The 22,999-nt window shown below is 42.9% G+C and overlaps 1 protein-coding gene across 2 annotated transcripts in view; it reads left to right on the forward strand.

Moving 5' to 3' along the window:
- The window catches only part of AP2A2 (adaptor related protein complex 2 subunit alpha 2), a 77,286-nt gene that overhangs the window by 13,827 nt on the left and 40,460 nt on the right, over positions 1 to 22,999 (forward strand). The gene's annotated exons all lie outside the window — the stretch shown is intronic.

The raw sequence follows: 22,999 nt of genomic DNA on the forward strand, positions 1-22,999 counted from the left end.
TGTCCCCGCCCTCCCATCGCCGCCATTAGAACACCCGCACCGCAGGTATGATAGATTAGCAGATGCGCTATCCCTTGCTTCAGCGCACGGGGATAGCGCATTTAGCCCACAGCGCCACTTCATAAATCTACCCCAGAGATACCAGACAGTTCTGCGGAATGATAGGGCCTCCACTTTCTACAGCCTTAAGATAGAAAAATATCATCCATCAGAAGGCAGTGGTCCTCTTAATATAAAAACCATTGGCATCGATCATCTATAGACATTTCGGTACTTGTGTATTTTGGCGGCGCGCATCGCATACCATAAGGCATGCGATGGTATGCGAGGCGACGCGATATTGCGCCATACTGTACAATGTCATACAATTTTAAAATGCCGTACGCGTCCTCCGACCTTTTCATACCCCCACTATCCACGTCGGCGTGGAGTTGAGAATAGAAAGTGTGGCGAGCTCAGCGAGGGGACGCGGATACCTGTGAAGCCCGCGAGGGGACTCCGATACCTGTGAAGGTATCTGCGTCCCCTCGTGGGGCTCGCTGTGCTCACCACGCTTCGGGCTTGGTGGCTTGCTGCGCTTGCCACACTTTCTATTCTCAACTCCACGCCAACGTGGATAGTGGGGGTATGAAAAGGTCGGAGGACGCGTACCGCCGCCCCTCGCGGGCTCGCTGCGCTCGCCACGCTTCGGGTTCACGTTTATAGTGGGGGGGGGGGGGGGGTGTGGCGTGGGGGTGCATTTCACATTGTAAGCACCCTTTATGTTGCTTATACGATCTTTCATCGCATAGGGGGCAAACGTCGCATCGCATGCCATGCGATGAAAACATCGCGCGATGCACAACGGGGGCGCCGCTATAATACACAAGTACCCTTGTTTCCTAGCACTGCGCCCATCGCATACCATACTTAGTGCTGTGCGGTGCGATGCGATATTCCCGTTAAATTAACAGGAGTGCTTGTACAATGAAATATCGCATTGTCAACGCCACCCCCACTATCAACGCCAACCCGGAGTGTGGCAAGCGCAGCGGTACGTGTCCTCTGAACTTTTCATACCTCCACTATCCGGCGTGGAGTGGATTTTAGATAGTGTGGCGAGCCACCGAGCCCGAAGCGTGGCGAGCGCACACGGATTACTTTACATGTATTCCGCGTCCCCTCCCTGGGCTCGCTGTGCTCACCACGCTTCGGGCTCGTATTCCGCGAGGCTCGCCACGCTTCAGGCTCGGGGGCTCGCTGCGCTCGCCACACTATGTAAAATCAACTCCACGCCGACGTGGATAGTGGGGGTATGAAAAGGTCGGAGGACTTGTACCGCCGCCCCTCGTGGGTTTGCTGCGCTCTCCATGCTTCGGGTTTACGTTGACAATGGGGGTGCATTTAACATAGTAAGCACCCATCAGGGTGCTTGTACAATTAAAAATCGCATTGCACGCCGCTATATTGCATGCAATGTGCTGTGATTGTATAAGATGTACTACGATCAAAAACGTGGGCGCCATGCTAAGAAACACATGTTTTTGTTTCTAATGTCTGTTTGTCTCCAAAACATTGCCAACTGTTGGCAGAGAGTGAAACTACATCTCTTTCTCTCTCACTCATGCACAAACACAGAGGCAATCACAAGTTAGCAGACTAGCAATCTAAGCTTTTGGCTTCGAGCAGTCCTACTAGTTTGATAACTTTTTCTTAAGGTTGTGGACTGTGAATGCAATTTATGTAGTTGGACAGCAATTTTCTTAAACCTGATGCTGCCTGGTATGTGGTATTGCTGTCTTCCAGGGGTGGGGACCTACACTTTTTCATACTTTATCATCCGTGTGGACTCCGATTGGGAATGCGGTAGAGGAGAGAGGCACCTTTCCCGCAGTATTGTAGTATATTCCCGCAGACCTTTTGTTCATATTCAGTATTTGGGATTGGTCTAGAGACATTGTTGACCTCTTGATTGTCGACCCTTTATACCACAACCTTCTGATGTGGTGGTCTTTTTTTTTTTTGGTACTTATGTAATATCTGGGCTCCCGTTTTTCTTATGAGACCGCGTCCCCTCGCGGGGCTCGCTGCGCTCGCCACGCTTCGGGCACGGTGGCTCGCTGCGCTCGTCACACTATATAAAATCAACTCCATGCGTAGTTGGATAGTAGGGGTATGAAAAAATGGGGTGCATTTAACATTGGGGCCCAGATAATACATAAGTACCGTTTTTTTTAAATTAACAATTACTTATAAGTTCTTTGATTGGACGCAGCCTTATTGTTATGACTTAAGGTTTTTTTTTTTTTTTTTTGTGCTTTAATGTCCATATCATTTTATTTTGAGGTATTGTGCAGTGATCGCCAATATGTGTTATAGCATGTATTTTACCCAAAATGGCGGACGCGAGCCGTTTCCTGAGTGTTTCCCGGCGGCTGCACTATGCTGTAACCAATTCCCTGCTGCTGTCAGGTGGCCAGCACCAGGGATCAGCAGCAGTTGGTGTCTGGGGTTAAGGAGAGGCATACTTGAGGACTGGGAGAGACAGGAGGCCAGCTCCGCTGAGCGAGAGACCTGCAGATGTTTGTGAGAATGACACCTGAGTCCTCACTTCCCTCAGTTCACCTCCTCCGTCACCTTGTTATAAATCTTACATTTTCCTGTGGGCAGGTTCTGATATCACCAAAATATTTGGTATGGAGTATATTTATAGTAATTTAGAGCCCATAGTACAAGCGCCTCCCCTAAACACAGTCATGTGTCTTTACCCTTTGCAGGTTGCCAGGCCTGCTGTACCATGACTAAGCCAGTCTGATCACAGATAGCGAGTACAGAATGCCCTACTTTACAGCAGATCGGATGGAAATCCAAGCACCACAAAGATACAGTGACTTTCTACTGAACTGCATGTACTGCGTAACACAGGCTGGCACATTGCCCTGTTGCCCTTCACTGTTCCACTGGTACTGAAGCCAGTGAACAAGTGGCAAGTGTAGTGGAGGGAGACAAGAGAAGGGATATATAGGGATTTTTAAAACACCTGATGCTGATTAAAAAAAAAAAACACATTTACTTAGGACTTCAGCATATTCCTTTTCTGAATTATAATTTGAAACAGTAGTATGTCCAGACTGGATCTTAACAGACCAAGGCAAGCGTACATTCAGAAACTAACCATAAACAAAATTGTCAGCCCATTTCTCATGCATAAAGCTTTTATAAAAGTGTAATCGAGTTGGCAATGGCTTCCTGTGTTTACTACTTTGTTGCACATAACCCTTGTCCAGTCCCTGTGGGCAACATACAAATGTAGCCAATATTTATACATGCAAAAAAAAAAAAACTACATGGTTTGCCCAGGTGCTGTTACTGTTTGAAAAAAAAAAAGTACATTATTCAAAGGTCTTTGAAAAAGCTGCTAGGGTACCCGGCAAAACGCATAAGGGCCCCACTTATTGCACACTCACTCTTTTGGAAACCTGGGTCGACTTATTTCAGCCTGAACCAGCGTCAGACCTGTCCTCATTACCAGTTTGGAACAAGAATATTGGACCTAAATAACAGGAACACTGGCTAATGGCAAATTTCTCTTCGGTGGACACCGGTAAGCCTGTTGCTACAGAGCATTAACCACACTACGAATGGAGACCTAGCCAGCTAGTCACTGCCACCTCTACAGAGTACTGGTGAAATATCTCCATTTAATTTGGCTCTAAAGGAACTCCCCTTTAGGTCCCTGAGATATATTAAGAACAGACTGTTCCCTCATATTATTTCCATCTTATTACTTTCAATGTAAATGTGCAATACTTTGTTTTAATCAGTGCTTAGTTTTATTTTGTAATACATTTTGTGAAGATAATCCAGTCCTTTTAATGGTTTTTAAAGCACTGTTCCCCCTTCTTTGTTGTTTCTGCCCGCGCAGTGTTAAGATATATCTCCTCTCCGGGCTTTTCCTGGGCAGAGGATTGTGAATGTCGGCTATAATGCTTTACACTAGTCATACTTCAGAAAGTGTGGCCATTGTGCTTACTCTTAGCGGCCTACCATGCTATTGGCGGTCTCCAACTCGACCATCAATATCTTGATGGTTCCAAAGAATTGACAGCTATATGCTTATGGAAGGAACTCACATCATTGTCTAAATTGACTCCTGCCGCCTTTACTGCCACCTGATATCTGTGGCTGAAATTCAAAGAAAGCATGGAATATGCCAGTCACTTTACCGTGACACCCCGTGCAATTACTACATAATCCCAAAAGACAGATTTTTTTTTCCCCGCTTTCCTTATTTCTACACCTCTTCTTACTTTATGCTTTGGGCCTGACTCTAGTTCATTTGTTCCCCTGAGAGTTTGCACAGGGAAGCGATGTTTTTGGACTGCACAAGCTCATATGCAGGCTTCGGGCATGGCAAATTGATTAGTCACTGGTTCGTTCGCACAGAGCATTGCGGACGTGGGGCATGGGTCGGTAGTGAGGGGTAGCGCCCTTTGGAATGCCCAGCATTTGATTTGAATGATTTCGACACTGCATTCAAGGCTGCGAATGGATGTTTTTGGTAAACATCCATTCCCATGCGTGTGGGGAAATCGGCGAGCGAGTGGGGGCGTTCATGTGGGCGGCGTTTAGATGACCCACAATGCTTTACAGTTCAGAGTGACCTCCTATATCTGCTTTTCTCATGTTTTATTGTTATTGCTTGTTTTTTCCACTTTTTTGTTCTATCTGAGTAGCAATAGCTGATTCTATATATTTATCTTTTGTTGTTCTACGTTCCCTTTCATGGATATTGTTCTCTGGGATTTTTCTGTGTTATTTGATTGCTTACATATTATATCTATTATTGTCAATTCAAATCTTTGTATATCGGATTATACTGTTACTACTTTTCTTAATTTTAATAAAAACTGATTGCGTGAAAAAAAAAATACAATTTGTGTCAATGCGCCACAGAAGGTACACTTCCTCATATCCTATCCTCTGCCAATTTTGGGTTGAAGTATTTGTTCTATTGCTAAAAATAATTGCTATTGTTACTCTGAAACCGTCTTTCTCTCTCTTGCGCTTCATTTATTCCCAATCATTAATGCTATTTAACAGGTCCTTTTTTGCTCATGGTTAGCGCTGCCTTAGCTCAATTATAGCAATCTCCTACTACCCCCACTTTAGCTAAAGGTATGCCTAAAATACAGAATGATTTTGAATTGGAGAGCTTCCTTCTTTGGTAATAAAATGGTTTTCCTGGCTACTATATATTACTGAAGGTGACAGAGCGAGCAGCAATTGACATTGTTGTTCAATCCAACTCTTCTGTGGCATCGTCCCGGACAAGCAGTCCTTAAAGCCGCCGACCCAGACTGTTTCCCCAGTGGATCACTCGGCAGCTCCTGTAATGTGCACGTTGTGACTGGGGGTCTTGCCTGCTGGGCGGACCGCCTGTAATTTGAAGAGTGGGGAGAACTCTGTTAAATTTGGAAATCCCATCATTACTGGAAACTTTCAGGGGTGACAGACCCAGCATTTTCCAATTAAGGCTCTATTAAAGGAATAATTGAGTAAGTGTGGAAACGCCAAGATAAAGGCCTTGTGAGTATTGGCTAATTAACAAGTACCTCATTTGAGAAGAGGATACAACAATGGCTAGACTACCTAAGAATACAGTGTGTCACCTTGAAGATGCAAGGATCTGATGGCTAGAATAAAGAATGAAGCAAGAACTAGTTTTCCCTCAGCAGCTGGGGCAGCTCTGAGCTCTGCGGTGGTGACTACAGAAGGGGAAGAAGGGGGTTTGGATTAACTCTGACAGGATCAAGGTGTGAATCAAAAGGTTGACATGCACACATGGATGTTATTGACAATAGGTGAACATGAGTTTTTCGTGTTTTCTTGGTGTTGATTTAGTCGACTACGCACTTGGACCTCCAATTATTTATTTTTTAAACATTTGCATAGTTTATCATGCATGCGGTACGCGTGCATGATAAACTATGATTATTTAAAAAAATAAATAAATAAAAAAAGACCCTAAATGTATGTCTACCTTTCCCATGTATGAACCTGTACCTACACCAGATGTTTCCAAAGGTCAGACTCGGCACAAGTGGTTAAATCAAATTGACTGAGGTACTAATAAATCGATCTCTGGACAAGCATGGATGTACTTCTAACCTTGACCATTGGGGTGCCTTGAGCACCCTGTTTATCAACCTCTGACCTAGATCTGGTCTGTCTGTCCTCTGTATACAGTATATAAAAGATCTAATTAAAGGAAGTGCGCATAATAAAAAGGTAGAATATATAAAGCTTTCATAAAACATATTTGAGAGCCTGACCTACAGAGTCAGTACATACTGCGTGGAAGAGCAATGAGGTTGCCCGCACACTAGAACGATTTTTGATAAATCGTCTGATGTTTACCAATAATTGTCCGATATGCGCTCCTGTGGATCTGGTCAATTTATCTGACAATCTGATGTGTAGGACCCAATGCACAATCCCGTGCCATTGGGTATAACCAAGAGATTGATCCTCCTGCACATAGGATAAATCTCAAGTCAATCAGGTCCAACTTGTTGGACAAGTGTAAGGGGGCCTTAAGTCGTGAAATTGAAATGGTAGAAGGTATCAAGTTACATGATATGAGAGCAATGGCTTGCAGCTGGTCTGAGATATGGGGGTTCGTTCTGAATACCCCATAAACATTGAAAACCTTTACTTCTTTTTTTTCCTGCAGTTTAGTGTATGTCAGTGAGAAAAGGAACTCTCTTCTAGGGCCTTGGTAATTTATAGAGTGGTTTGGAGGGTTTTATGACACTTGTATAGGAATAAGTCAAGTGCAGCAGACCCTTTCCCACAGAGCCCTGCTCACAGCCGACTGATGACCAATCTGTTGCTTTGTTGCTTTTGGTATGTACGCCTGATGCTGAAGTGCTAAGAGTAGTTCACGAGACCCCTCCCAACGAAGCCCAGCTTACAGCCCCCTAATGACTGATTATGATGATACTTAGGGGTATATTTAGGAATATGGTATGTTGTCCAAAGCAACCAATCATATTCAATGTATTCTCTTCTAGAAGGTTCATAAATAAATAAGTAGACTCTAGTTGCTATGGGCTACACCCCATCTTCAATAGAATGTCCATCTTAGTAAGTTCAGTCCAGTGGTTCCCAACCTTGGTCCTCAAGTACACCAAACCGTTCTTGTTTTCCAGGTCTCCACACAGATTATCAGGTGATATAATTTGCTCTCTGTGGATCTTTTAAAACGTGTCAGTGAGTAAAGTACCCCTGTGCACCTGCTGGGTGACCTTTTGGGGGTACGGGAGGACCGAGGTTGGGAACGACTGCCTTAGTCTAAAACCTGCGTGGAAAAATTACCTACACAATGGTAAAAAGCCGCATCGCATTCTGTAAAAAGCCATTGCAAAACTCTACAGAAATATAAAGTTTCTGTATGAGATGAAGAAGTCACTTCTATTAATAAATACATTTGGGTCATAGGAAATCAAGCGGAACAGATGAATGCTCAATTCTATCACTGTTCTGACATGCTACGCTTTAAGAAATGTATAAAGTGACAACTAGATTTTAAATCCTGGTGAGAATTGTTTATGTGCATATTCTCAATTGATAATGCTTACCTTTCTTGATGGATAAATCCATATAATAAACTTAGCAATAATACAGTGAATACAGGTTTCTGGATAAGGTGAACTCTAAAATATATGAAATGATTGATTAATTTCCTATTCCTTTATTGTACGGTAGTATAATATTAATATATATAATATATATATATATATATATATATATATATATATATATATATATATATATATATATATATATATATATATATATATATATGAAGAAAACAAGATACCCAGCGCAAAAGTCCTCAGAAGGAAATATGTCCACAGTATCAGTCAATGTGTGCAATCTTCTTCCAAAGGATCGTACCAAGATCCGAGTAGTACACTTGCAAAAAACCAGAGAAGAGACGCAACCATGAGCATATAATTCAAGACAAATTTACTGCACAATAAGGCTCACGTACATTGAAAGTTTAAATGAATATGCTTGCCAGCCTAGTAGAAGCTTAATCTCGGTGGACCTCCTCGAATTGTGCCAAAGCACCGCCACTCAGCCGCAGACCCAGGGATCCTTGAACCAAGCCTCAGGACTTCGCCGCACACGATCGGGAGCACCGGGACCACAGGTGGAAGACAGGACGTCACTCCGTCAGCAAGAATAAGCCACGCCCTGGGTGTCTTCCACCTGTGGTCCTGGTGCTCCCGATCGTGTGCGGCGAAGTCCTGAGGCTTGGTTCAAGGATCCCTGGGTCTGCGGCTGAGTGGCGGTGCTTTGGCACAATTCGAGGAGGTCCACCGAGATTAAGCTTCTACTAGGCTGGCAAGCATATTCATTTAAACTTTCAATGTACGTGAGCCTTATTGTGCAGTAAATTTGTCTTGAATTATATGCTCATGGTTGCGTCTCTTCTCTGGTTTTTTGCATATATATATATATATATGTGTGTGTGTGTGTATGTGTGTATGTATGTATGTATATATATATATATATATATATATATATATATATATATATATATATATATATATATATATATTTTTGTTTAGCCATAAGTCATTGACTTGGGGTTTAATCCACTATTTTCCCTTGCTAAAGGGCACTATTTATCTTGGAAGGCATTTGAGTGATGTTCTAGAATTTGGTACAGTAGGCATCAGTACCTGGCATTTCTTGGTTGGAGGTTTGATTACCCCTCCATCCCCTTCAATCTACAAATCTGGAGATATCACTCCCTTTTTCTTATGGAACTCCTTGGCCAAAAGGTTCCGAGTCTTGTCCGACCACTGAAAGAATAGTGTGTGTTGCAGGATTCCACTTGGGTATTTTCTTGAAGGATGGAACTCCTTGAATTAAAGACTCCTCTGCTGAAAAGTACTATTAAAGCACAAACTTTTTATTTTATTTTTCATGAGCGTTCATTGCTTTCGTTTACATAGAGGTACTGATGAGATGTCATAAAGGTGTTCTTGTACTGAAGACCTATGGAATGAATGGCAAGAGGAGTTGGGGATGGGCATAGGAAAGAGAGATGTGAACACTTGCTTTGGGATTTCTCCCCTAGCTTTGAACTCTTCTTTCCAGCTGTAAATTATAAGGAGATGTTGGCTTTGTAGGCCCATTCTGTTTTCAAGAGCTGTCCCTAGCACAGATTCGTTCATTGTCCATCAGATCTTCAGAGAAGTGCAGTTACCATTATGGCAAGCAATATTTTGTCGTTGTAAACAAACACTTATGGCATCATCATTATTGTAGAGTTTGCTAGGAAAGATCAGAGTGGTAAATTGTACCTTATTGTCCTCCAAGCTGTCTTGGAGGTCATCAGAGACTTGCTGATTCCTTAGCTTTGGAGCCCTCTTCGCAGAGCATCCAGAGCTAGGATTTGGCTTTGTACCCCAAGAGCACCACGGTATAACATTTTATATGGTTGAGTAATGCACACAGTTTGAAAATGCAATTAGTGACACGCACACCATGGTATTAGTGCGTGATGCTAGGCTACAGGGACGTGAAGCTTATCAATTGGTTGATTTCACTCAGGGCTGATATAAATGGCTACTGAACTAGCCTGCTAGTAATTACTGCAGGGTAAACTGAGGTATTCAAAGGTCAACGGATTTGTGCTTTTAGTAGCTGTTCGAGAAGCTCGCCCTTTCATTTCCCACATTGGGGCAGATGTATTAAGCCTTAACAAGAGATAAATTCAAGTGTGATAAGAAGAGATAAACGTCCAGCCAATCAGCTCCTTACGGACTTTTTTCAAACACAGCCTGTAACATGGCATTTAGCAGGTAATTGGCTGGACGGTTATTTCTCCTTCTCACACTTGCATTTATCTCTTGTTAAGGCTGAATACATCTGCCCCAATATGCTGTATGACATGAATAAGCACATTCCCTGTTGTAAATTTATTCCGTTGCATTTTACAATTGGAAATTATGGTAAAACAAACTGTAATAGACCAACATAGAGGTAGGATGGCCCTGCTTACAAGCTATAGGATCTGTAAATTCTTGTTATTATTTGTGATAATGGTATGTCCTGAGACTACATCCAACATAATGATTTGTAAATATTTAAGAAAGACTGGTGTGCTTGTCTACTATTGGGCCAGCTGTATCCAGCTTTAAAAAGTGAAGCCCCTAACTGCCACATTACAGGTTTGGTTTGAAAATGACAGGAAGAAACTTGTTACTTATCACTCTCCAATTAATCACTTTTCGACGCTTGATACATCTGGCCCATTGTTGGTGTTGAGTGTGGATTCCAATACCCATATGTGATTTAAAAAAAAAAAAAAATCCTTTTTATGTGGCTACAAGCTCATCTCTGAATGAAACACTACATTTTGGAGTGTATGAGACTGCTGCCTGTACAGTAAAACACCTCACTCTCTCCTTTTTCCGATGTCCCTTCATGTCCTGAGTGACAGAGTAAGGGCATGCAGAGGCATACGCTCTGGGCCGTTTAGACTAATAGAGAAATGCTCAGTCTGTGCTTGGCATAGCTGTCTGTTCCTTTCCCATCACATATATAATGCATAGGGGAACTTTTTCTCTTTATAAAATAAGAACTTTCTTAACCCATCAAGGCGTTTGCAAGAGGACTTCTAAAACCCTGTGGTGCAGGCACAATGCATGACTTGGCAATCAACTCGGGAAAACATTTTAAAATAAATCTTGCGCCAGTTGGTGCCCCATTTACCTGTTTGTCATAAAAGTTGCTTTGCGTTTTCTGCAAGTATAATACATATTTTTTCAGCCGTAAACATAATATAGCCGTAAATATAACCTAATCCACCTGTCCAACTTTCATTACACTGAAGCTTTATACCCCTTTTCCACCAAAATGCTGGGTCCAACCTGGGATTATGAACACTGTTCAGATCCCGTATCCACTTCACTTCAACCCAGGTTAGCCCTGTTCACACTGAACTTGGGTTAACCCTGCAAAACCCTGTGGTTGTCCCTCTTTTTTTTTTTTTTTTTTTTTTTAAGGATGATCAAGATTAGGTCGAAAAAGGGTGGGGATTGTTCACTGCAACGGGTAATCCTGCAGTTCTGGCCGTTGATCAGGTTACCACTGAAGTGGGTTATGGTGTAAAGCAGGGGTGTCAAACACAAGGCCCACGGGCCAAATCCGGCCCGCCAGACCTCTTCATGTGACCTGCGCAGCCGCCGCCAGCCTTCACCTTTTATTCTCGATTTATTTTTTTTATTTTTTTTTTAAACAAGAAAGCCGCCTCTTCAGCGCATGCGCGGCAGCCTACAAGCCAGAGAACGTCTGCCCTCTAGCGCAGTGCCGCCGGTCGTCAACCCCTCCTCCGCTCCCACATGCTGTATAGGAGCCAGAGAGAGGAAAGAGCAGGTCTGTCGTGGTGAATGGTGCTGCTGTGCGCTCCAGGTCACTTACTGCTGAGCGTGCACTGCACAGTGACCGGGAGCACGCTGCTCCCCACTCCTGGATAGATAGTGCGAGGAGCGCTACTCACAGGAGGGAGGGGGAAATGCGCCTGTGTGAGAGCGCAGCTGTGTCCTTGGTGGTGGAGCAGCTCAGACTGGAGTGGACGCATCAGAGCGGGTAAGTGTCAAACTCTCTGCCTATGTGTGTGTGTGTGTGTGTGTGTGTGCACTGGCACATTGCAGCCCATCATTAATAGCTGTGTCCCATGATAATAAGCACAACAGGCAGCGTGTGCCCTAATGCACTGCAGTTCACAGCAATAGCAGGAGGGAAATGCTACTGCTGAGTATACAATAATTGAATTCAGTGACAATTTATGATAATAAAGAGTGGACACATAGTCCTACAGATACAACCGGCCCTTTTGAGGGTGACCTAACTGCTGATGCGGCCCCCGATGAATTTGAGTTTGACACCCCTGATAAAGGTTCGACCTTTGTCCAGCCCTGTTAGATTCCCCGGTCAGTTTGCCACGTCACTGAACCCAGGTTATTTGAGCAGTGGAAAAGGAGGTATTAGTGGTCTGATGTGTATTCGTCCTGCTGCACATTCCTAGTTGGTTTTATCAATGTGTAGGGTACAGTCACCACACCCTGTCTCTCTCTCGTGCAGCGCAACCGCTCCATCTGACAGTTTTAAAAGTTCTTATCTACGGGGACTTTGTGTGACAATTCTGGAGGCATGCAAGTTATCTTACACATACAAAATAGGTTCCTTCTGATGACATGGGGGGAGGGGATACAAGATCCAATGTGTTGTGTGCACTAGTAAGGGAATGGCTTGTGGTTAGCCGTAGTTACTGCCGCAGTTAAACTCACTAGGAGATCTATGTGGTTTGTGGCGAAAACGGGACCATTGATTTGCCAGAAAAACAATTACGCAACAATAGAGAAAGCATGTGACTCAACATTACTGTTACTGACTATGGGAATAAAGCCGAGTTAATGGACCTTCACACGGTGTGACGCTGCTGAGCAATGTAGATCACTTGTGTCAGAGCGATGTGTCAGCGCTGTGTGCTGAGCAATATGTCTGGGCCAGTGTTCTCCTGTAAGAACACTGACCCTGCCCGGCGATATTACTAGATTTATCCAGCATGCAGGATTATAGCGATGCGTGGGGCAGCACGGAACGATGTAGGGGCATTTTCTAATTCAGCGGTTCTCGAACTGTAGGTCCGGGCTTCTCAGCGGTGGGTCGCGACTCCATGTTGCTGACCATCCGGATGATGACTCTTTTTTAATCTCAGTGATTCAAGGATCCTGAAAAATCATTTGAGTGGTCCGTTATTTAGACTCCTCCCATCATTTTATGCCTCCACAATGCTGCCATGCCTGTGCTGTCTGCGGACTATACATGTGATGTGATAACCTTCTGCAGTAACTTGCTGGGTCCCGTAATTATTTTTATTGTCTAATTAGGTCCCAAAATAGTTTGAGGACCCCTGTTCTGAGCCATCTAGCAAGATGGCTTAGAAAATGCGTGTAGGCCCCTTTAGAGTTAGGATTGAGAACATAGAACTTCCACAGAGGCCATGTTTTGGGGTTGACCTCGTTTGAGTGGAGTCGCGCTGGGATTCTGCCTGAATAGTTAATTTTTAGCCAAGTCCAATTACTGACATTGAATCCATTGTGAATGTAACATGTTAGGGGTAATGTGGAACCAAACCTCCCCCCATGGTTCAAATATAAAACAGTGAAGTAACTGAAAACCTATGTTTTTTTTTTTTTTTTATCAGATATATATATATATATATTTTTTTTTTATTTTTTTTTCACAAACATATAATTCATAAACATACAACATACATTTAACACATATAAAAGGTGGAATGGACAGTAGACTTTTGGGATAATCCCTTTCATTAGCACACACACAGTTCTTGTTGGTTCCATTGTTCTATTTGTTTATTATTTCTTCCCATCTTGGCCATTTTCTCTGTGTGCTTTCTATGGAGAAACATGGGGTCAGAAATTTGAACCCACTTAATTCCTATTCATTTCCCTATGTTTTAACCCCTTCCTGACAGAGCCAGTTTTTGCGTTCCTGACAGAGCCCTTTTTTTCAAATCTGACATGTATCACTTAAGTGGGGATAACTTTTTTTTGCTTTTACTTATCCCAGTGATTTTGAGATTGTTTTTTCGTGACACATTGTACTTCAAATTAGTGGTAAATTTGGGTCGATACAGTCTGTGTTTTTTTGTGAAAAATACCAAAATGTCGTAAAAAAATGGAAAATTTAGCAATTTGCAAAATGTTAAATTTTCTGCTTGTGAGACAAATAATCATACCACTCAAAATAGTTAATAACTAACATAGACCATATGTCTACTTTATGTTTCCATCATTATTTCAACTTCCTTTTAATTTTTTTGGACACTAGGAGGCTTACAATATGAATAGCAAATTCTCTAATTTTCAAGAAAATTTCAAACACTGATTTTTTTAGGGATCAGTTCTGATGTGACTTTGAGGGACTTGTATGTGAGACCCCCCCATAAATGATACCATTTCAAAAACTGCACCCCTCACAGTATTCAAAACAGCATTATGGAAGTTTGTTAACCCTTTAGGTGTTTCACAGGAATTAAAACAAAGTGTAGGTGAAATTTCAAAATTTCATTTTTTTTGCAGATTTGCAATTTTAATACATTTTTCTAAGGAACACAGTACATTTTACTAGAGAAATGTGACTAAAAATTGATTCCCCCAATTCTTTTGTTTTCATAAATATCCTATATGTGGCCCTAGTGTGCACGTTGACCAAACCACAGGCTTCATAATAGAAGGAGCACCTACTTGATTTTGGAGCCTCCTTTTTAAGAGATTATTTTTTAGGCACCATGTAGGTTTCTAGGCACCATAAGATGCTAAAATTTAGGAACCCCCCCACAAGTGACCCCATTTTGCAAACTACACCCCTCAGGGAATTCATCTAGGGGTATAGTGTACATTTCAAACCCCCAGGGGTTTCACCAATTGTGGTACAACTGGGCAGTGAAAATGAAAAATTTAATTTTTTACTCAAAAATGCAGTTCTGGCTCAAAATTTTTCATTTTCAGAAGGTATGAAGGAGAAAAAGCACCCCAAAATCTGTGCCCCAATTTCTCCCGAGTACGGCAATGCCTCACATGTGACCAAAAAATACCATTTGGGTGCATGGCAGGACTCAGAAAGGAAGGAGTGATTTTTGGATTTTGCAGCTCAGATTCTGGTGGAATGTTGGTGGGTGCTATGTTGCATTAGCAAGACCCCCCAAGCACCAATACAGTGGAACCCCCCCACAAGTGACCCCATTTTGCAAACTACACCCCTCAGGGAATTCATCTAGGGGTATAGTGTACATTTCAAACCCCCAGGGGTTTCACCAATTTTGATACAACTGGGCTGTGCAAATGCAAAATTACATTTTTTACACAAAAATGCAGTTCTGGCTCAAAACTTTTCATTTTCACAAGGAATGAAGGAGACAAAGCACCCCAAAATCTGTGCCCCAATTTCTCCCGAGTACGGCAATGCCTCACATGTGACCAAAAAATACCATTTGGGTGCATGGCAGGACTCAGAAGGGAAGGAGTGATTTTTGGATTTTGCAGCTCAGATTCTGGTGGAATTTTGGTGGGTGCTATGTCGCATTACCAAGACCCCCCAAGCACCAATCCAATACAGTGGAACCCCTCCACAAGTGACCCCATTTTGCAAACTACACCCCTCAGGGAATTCATCTAGGGGTATAGTGTACATTTCAAACCCCCAGGGGTTTCACCAATTTTGATACAACTGGGCAGTGAAAATGAAAAATTACATTTTTTTACACAAAAATGCAGTTCTGGCTCAAAATTTTTCATTTTCAGAAGGTATGAAGGAGAAAAAGCACCCCAAAATCTGTGCCCCAATTTCTCCCGAGTATGGCAATGCCTCATATGTGACCAAAAAATACCAGTTGGGTGCATGGCAGGACTCAGAAGGGAAGGAGTGATTTTTGGATTTTGCAACTCAGATTCTGGTGGAATGTTGGTGGGTGCTATGTGGCATTAGCAAGACCCCCGAAGCACGGTGAAATGATGAACCTAATAATCCATAGATGTGTGGTATATTTTAAAACACTCCTTTATACATAGGCCGGGTTTGTCGGGGCAAGTTTCACAGTGGAAAATAGTTTACTTTCTTATTCCCTTTTTATAGCAAACTTTGCACCTTTTTTGTGTCCTGCCCTTTCTTGCAGTGGAGGGGATTTCGTTCGGAAAATGCTGCCCTGGTACAATACGGGGGCCAGTACTAGAAGTACTGGGGCCCTCTGCCTGCTGGTTCCCAAATATTAGGCCCTTTATGACTTCCTCTTGAAAGTGCATAAATGTCCCCCTCTGGCCGGTAGAACGGAATAGCACGTAAGCGTTATACAGTGCCATCTGGATGATATACACGGCCAGCTTCTTGTACCAGATTTTTGTTTTCCGCAGGGCACTGTACGGCTTCAGTACCTGATCTGAAAGATCCACTCCGCCCATGTACCTATTGTAATCCAGGATACAATTAGGTTTTGAGGTGTGGGTACTGGTACCTCGTACAGGGACGGAGGTGGTACTGTCTCCGTGAATTGTTGTCAGTATAAGGACATCCCTCTTGTCCTTATATTTGACCAACAACATATTTTCGGTGCATATTCCCCTGCTTTCACCCCTTCTCATTACTTGGGCAATGTGCGTTTTTGGGAGGCCTCTTTGGTTCTTGCGCACAGTACCGCAAGCTGCTGTACCTCTTGAACCAAGGGCCTTAAACAGGGGGATGCTAGTGTAAAAGTTATCCACATAGAGGTGATAACCTTTATCCAGGAAGGGGTGCACTAAATCCCAGACAATTTTTCCACTAACACCTACGAGGGAGGGGGGGCATTCTGGCGGTTCAATTCTTGAATCCTTCCCTTCATATACCCTAAACCTGTGAGTGTACCCTGAGGTGCTTTCACACAGCTTATACATTTTTATGCCATACCTTGCCCTCTTACTGGGAAGGTACTGGCGGAATTTAACCCTTCCTTTAAAATGTATAAGGGACTCGTCTATGCAAATGAATTTATCTGGGATGTACATCTCTTCAAATTTGGCACTGAAATGATCAATGACCGGCCTGACTTTGAATAGCCGGTCAAAGGTGGGATCATCTCTGGGTGGGCACTGTGCATTATCGTTGTAATGCAAAAATTTAAGGATCGTCTCAAATCGAGCCCGGGGCATGGCCATACGGTAAAGTGGGGTGCTGTACAGAACATCTGTACTCCAATATTGCCTAATTTCTGGCTTTTTTACTATGCCCATATGAAACACCAGACCCCAAAACGTCATCATCTCTACTGCATCTACAGGGGTCCACCTAGCAAATGATGACGTGGGGTTTTGAGCAATAAACTGCTGGGCATATAAATTAGTTTGGTCCACCATTAAATTTATAAAATCATCAGAGAAAAATAATTTGAAAAAGTCAATTTCTCTGAGACCTGTGGAATCAAATTGGATTCCTGGCATGGCCAAAAACTCAGGAACCTGGGGCTCAAAATTGTCTGGTGGTGGGGTCCATACGAGATCAATTATTGGGGGGGGTTCTCAGCTGCTCTACGGGGGCGTCTTTGAGGGGGTCCCTCATCACCAGAGGAGGAAGAGGAGCTTAAGACGAATCCTTCAAATTTCCCGCTTGCCTCACTGGCTGTGTCAGAGTCAGAGGCAAGCATGGCATATGCCTCCTCCACTGAATACATTCTTCTGGATGACTGGGATGACATTTGGGATGACATTTGGGATGCCATTTTTATTTTTGTGTTACTGGTAGTGAAATGTTTCAACACGTGTATAGTGTAGGGGGGGGTACAAACTTTATTTCAACCCGGGGGATATGTAGTGTGTAGTGTGTATGTAGTGCAGAAAAAAAAAATACTTTATACAAAAAAAAAAAATTGAAGGGGTTAAAAAAAAAAAAATTGAAGGGGTTAAAAAAAAAAAAAAAAAAGGTCCTGCGCCAAAAATTGAGCACAGATGTTGGTCAGTAACGTCCGTCACTGAACAGCGCTCAAAGGCAACAGGAATTTGATAAAAAAAAAAAATAGGTCAACCCTGTGCCGAAAAAGCTGATCAGTGATGTACGTCACTGATCAGCGCACAGTGGCCACAGCACACACACAAAATCACAGTGTGTGTAAAAAAAAAATTAAAAAAAGACCCCACAGCACCCACAAAAAAAAAAAAAGGTGATCAGTGATGCGACACTGATTACCAGTGAGGGGCAGCAGGTGCACAACCTTTGGTGCAACTGACAGTGCAACTGGCAGCAACTGACAGGTGTGTGTGTATATATATATATATATATATATATATATATATATATATATATATATATATATATATATATATATATATATATATATATATATAAAAAAAAACCTCTGCACCCCCAAAAAGTTGCTGATCACCTCAGATATAGTGATCAGCACAAAAGGCGGGGGCAGCAGACACAAAATATATCACTCTCTATCACTCTCTGTCACTATCTCTCTCTATCTCTCTATCTCTCACTATCTATCACTCTATGACACTGCAGCAGCAGCACTGACAGTTATATATATGAAAAATAACCCCTGCACCCCCAAAAAGTTGCTGGGGGTGCACAAAAGGGGGGCAGCAGACACAAAATATAGCAGTCTCTATCACTCTCTGTCACTATCTCTCTCTATCTCTCTATCTCTCACTCTGTGACACTGCAGCAGCAGCACTGACAGGTATATATATCTAAAAAAAAAACCTGCGCCCCCAAAAAGTTGCTGATCAGTTAATTTATACTGATCAGCACAAAAGGGGGGGCAGCAGTCAGTTATATAAAAAATATATAGCACAATCTGTCACTCTCTCTCTATCTCTCTCTATCGCTCTCTATCTCTCTATCTATAGCTCTATCACACTGCAGCAGCACAAAATATAGCACTCTCTGTCACTAGGCCTCTCTATCTCTCTCTATCTCTCTCTCTCTCTATCTAATAACTCGCAGCAGCACAACACAGCACAGGATGTCACAGGATGTCACAAGAATAAGCAAGATCCAGGCAGTGATCAGGTAAGTATTTAGAGGGGTTCTGGTCAGTATATCGCGGCAGCTGGGTATGGTGACCGCACTGCACGCAATTCCAGACCGGAATGGCGTCTGCAGTGCAGTCACCGTTAGTTTAAACCCCCCTCCATGGCTGTGATTGGTTCGTCGGTCCGACGAACCAATCACGGCCTTTGGGGGCGGGCGGGGTGAGGTGGGGTGACACCAGTGTCACCCTTACACCCCGCGGTGATTGGTGCTGTACTTTACAGCACCAATCACCACCGATCCCTGTGTCACCGGCGAACGTTATTCGCCGGTGACACAGAAAACGCTGTGAATGGCTGTTCACACTGAACAGCCAATCACAGCGATCGCCGACGGGGGGGCGGCATCGCAGCCCCCCCTGGGCATGCAGGGACATGTCTGCTGTCAGGGACAGCAGACATCGTCCCTCTGTCACTGCGTCTCTAGACGCAGTGACAGTTAGAAGTCATGACGTATATATACGTCATGTGTCGGGAAGTACTTCCCGGCCATGACGTATATATACGTCAAATGTCGGGAAGGGGTTAATAATGTTAATATCATATGGTGACGAGCTATTGGCTGCTGACCTAGACCTTGTCAACCTATCATCCGGATCCCTTTCCCAATGACTAGGTCATTTCCTAAGGAAATGTCCTTCCCCTCAAGGAGGGTTCACACGGTGCGATTTTACTTTCTATTCGATCTGGATCGAATCGCACAGTGCTATGTACACATTCAGATCTGTACCATATAGACTTGCCTGTACAGTTTATTTTTCTATTCAATTTCGATGGCCCACACATTGGAATCCAATTGAATGCGTTTGGTTTCCGTTAGATTTTGCTTATATAAGCAAATTTGATTAGAAAAATAGATGAAATCTAACCGTGTAGTCGGGACATCAAACATTCTACCAAAACTTATCTTTATATTCAGTGCACTTCATAAATGGCAAATGTATAAGGTGTGCCCATATGATAAGGATACTTTTTCTGTAGCGGCATCGTATCTAATCAGAGTGGGTTAATGTCTATGCCGATATGACACCACGTTTTCCCCAGTTATGCATGTGTATTGAACAGCATCACCTCAGTTTCTTCATTCCTGGAAAGTTTGTTTATTTATTTATTTATTTATTTACAGTTTCTTATATAGCGCAGCAGATTCCGTTGCGTTTTACAAAAGTAGACAGTGATAAAACAAACTGGGTAACAACAGACAGACATGGAGGTAGGAGGGCCCTGCTGCAAGCTTACAATCTATAGGGATATAGGAGGGAAACACAAGGACAGGCACCAGTAATAGTATAGCAGTCCCACCAAGTTACAGGTCCAGAAGGGAAGCTATATAATACATGAGTGCCTCAGAGGGTATTGCGTGTAGAACTTAAATATGAATAGGTGAGTTTTCAGGGAACACTTCAAAGTTTGGAGGCTAGCGGATAATCTTATTGTGCGTGGAAGAGCATTCCATAGGATGGGAGCAGCCATGGGAAAGTTGTTTTGTTTTGTTCGGTCAGATAAATGCACTGATCTGGAGGAATCCATCATGTATCACAGGATGAAAGCTGTATGGGGGCAGTGTCTCGCACGGTGCATCACTTGGCAATGAGATCCTCCACAGCTGCAATAGTGGCATGGTTGGTGACTATGTACGCCCAACCCGGGCCGTGGCTTTCACATCCCACCTCTGCTCTCCGTACACCGCCTTCATCCTGCCATAAATTTCTGAAGCGTGCTCGCTTTCTGCGCAATTGAATTGGATAACAGCTGTTTGCGCTGATCTGGAGGAATCCATCATGCAAGAGCCAGTGAGACACAATTGCTGTCAGGTGCAGCTGGTTCATTCACCCACATATGCACTACAGATCTATTGCGTATTTAGTGGAATGGGGAGAATATATATAGCATGCAGTGCAGAAATATGTGCATGCAGCATATACATCATGCGGGACTGGTTGTGTCAGTTATGTCATGAATTAATCTTTATTTGCTCTACAGTAATTGCACAGGGGCTGGAATCCCCTGGAAGTCTGCAATCCTTCTGATCCTGGCTCCATATTAGTCCATGCAATTATACTATAGAATCTATAACCTCTAGCTGGTTACACACTACAATCCTCATCTATAAAATTTATTTATTTACATTTTTAGTAATTTTTATTGAAATATTTTAGGTGTACCTAAACCTAGTAATACACATACAATACAACATAGTAATGTTGTATCATGAATATTAAAGGAATATGTGTACCAAAACGTATTAAGAAACATAACCTATTTTCAATAAACTCCATGTTGGTCTCTTGAATCATGTGTACTGCTCTCACGCCGCCACACCATATAGAGACAGCAGAGTGTAATATTTATTCATTCGTGCATATGAATATCTATCCGTAACTGCTGGAATGACTTAAAGATCCCTTCCTGGTACAACTGTCCTATAGTGACCACTTCCCACTTACTCAATATTTCACATAGTTGCACACCACCGCCAATATTGTTAACAATATCTGCAGTGCTGCTGAACAATTGATCAAACACACTGAAAGATATAGGTAACGATATCATTCAGTGACCTCAACCGGAGAACCATTACCCAGCTCTACACACTCCCCTTATTGCAGAAATAGTCTGTGAGACTAAAGGCCCCTATCCACTAGTGCAGTGTTTTTCAACCAGTGTGCCGTGTAGCCTTAAGCTGTTCTCAAGTGTGCCCCCAGATCTAGAGATGCCCAAACCAGTTTACAGCCACCACCAGTTACACTGTTATTTACTGGTCTCCTCTTTTCATGTAAAGGGCCAATGTATTTTTTCTTTTTTTGGCCATATTACACTAGTGGATGTGGGCCTTAACAATAGATCCTGTGTCTGTATCTTTTTCTCTCTCTCATTGCAGCCTGTGAAGAGGTTTGTGATTCCATTATGAATCTAATCTATCACTGTTGTAAATGATGTTCATGTAATCCAATCACTGTACAGTGCTATTGAATATACTGTATGAACTATATAATTGACAGGTGCATTGGGTCTGCACATCCCTTTTAATGCAATCTGTCTGTCTCTCTCAATAATATAATAAAACCGTTCTTTTATGCAGTTTAAAACTTTTCTTTTAAATAAACCTCTCGTGTCTGTTCAGGCTCAATTGGGAGTAGTCACTTGTCTAATCTAGAAAGCTTCCCTCAGTGGTGACAGATGCGGATTCTTCCTGTTAAGTGTTTGGATTTTTGTGCGTGTTCACATGAGTTTCCTTTGTGTGCAATGAAATAGCATTGGACTTGTTTGGCATTCTAAAACTACCATACCCTACAGTACCTTTTCCAAAGTACCATATAGAAGATGTACATGTTATGCAGTGCGCCAGCCGGTGCCCTTTTCCCCTAATGGTTCTGCAATCTCCTCCCTGCTTGTCAATGTGTCATATGGGAAAAATGAGTGGTTCTGTTGTAATTGAGAGCTGTCTGACCAATACAGTAAAGCATTACATCATGCTGTGTGACTAGTTACCACAGCTGCCCCTACTGTGACATCCCAGTCCTCTTGTAGCAAACATGTGTGGGACATGGGAGTGTGGTTTAGACCATTTTATTATTGCTGGTTCTTGGCAGACGCCTCTAAAACTTGCAACCTCTTTCCTGGGTGATACAGTAGTTTCCAAAACATGTGTTTTCTCCTATAGCACCTGGGATTTGTGCTGCACTGGCTCTTCTAGCATCCCAGAAATGTATATTGACAAATAATAATCGGTGCTGAAAGAATGTCCGATGGTCGGGATTCCGATGGTCAGTACTCCCAACACGGAATTCTGACTTTTTTTATATGCCCAACAGTCGGGATCCTGACTGACAGGAGCTTTTCTCTCTTGTGGGGGTCCACGACCCCATAAAGTGAGAACAGGAAACTGTGGCGAGCGAAGGAAGTCTGCACGGGGTTTCTTTGCGCTCGCCCCCCTGTCGGGGCACCGGCGGTCGGGATTTCGATGTTGGGATCCCGATTGTCGGACCGCTGTACCACACCCAGTAATAAACAAAACTGGGCATAATAATTTGTGCTTCATGCAGTTTATGGTTTCCTCCATCCTACAACCTGGCGTTTGTGCAAAAACTGGTGGAAATGATAGATGGACTGGATTAATAGGGTTGTTTTAGAACTCCATCTGTATCTATCATGTATCACTAATATTATTGTTGTGGAGTTGTAGTATAAATGTACAGTGGGGACAGTGTGCAGTAGATATAATCAACTCCTTTACTTAATCTTCTCTTTGCAATCACTCTATCATCATATAAAGACTTTGCGCACTTACCTGACTGTGGCATGCCTACATTGTACTCCGAAGTTAATGTAAGTCAAATAGT

This window comes from Crinia signifera, chromosome 11, assembly GCF_055691185.1.
Source record: "Crinia signifera chromosome 11, ASM5569118v1, whole genome shotgun sequence".
Taxonomy (NCBI): domain Eukaryota; kingdom Metazoa; phylum Chordata; class Amphibia; order Anura; family Myobatrachidae; genus Crinia; species Crinia signifera.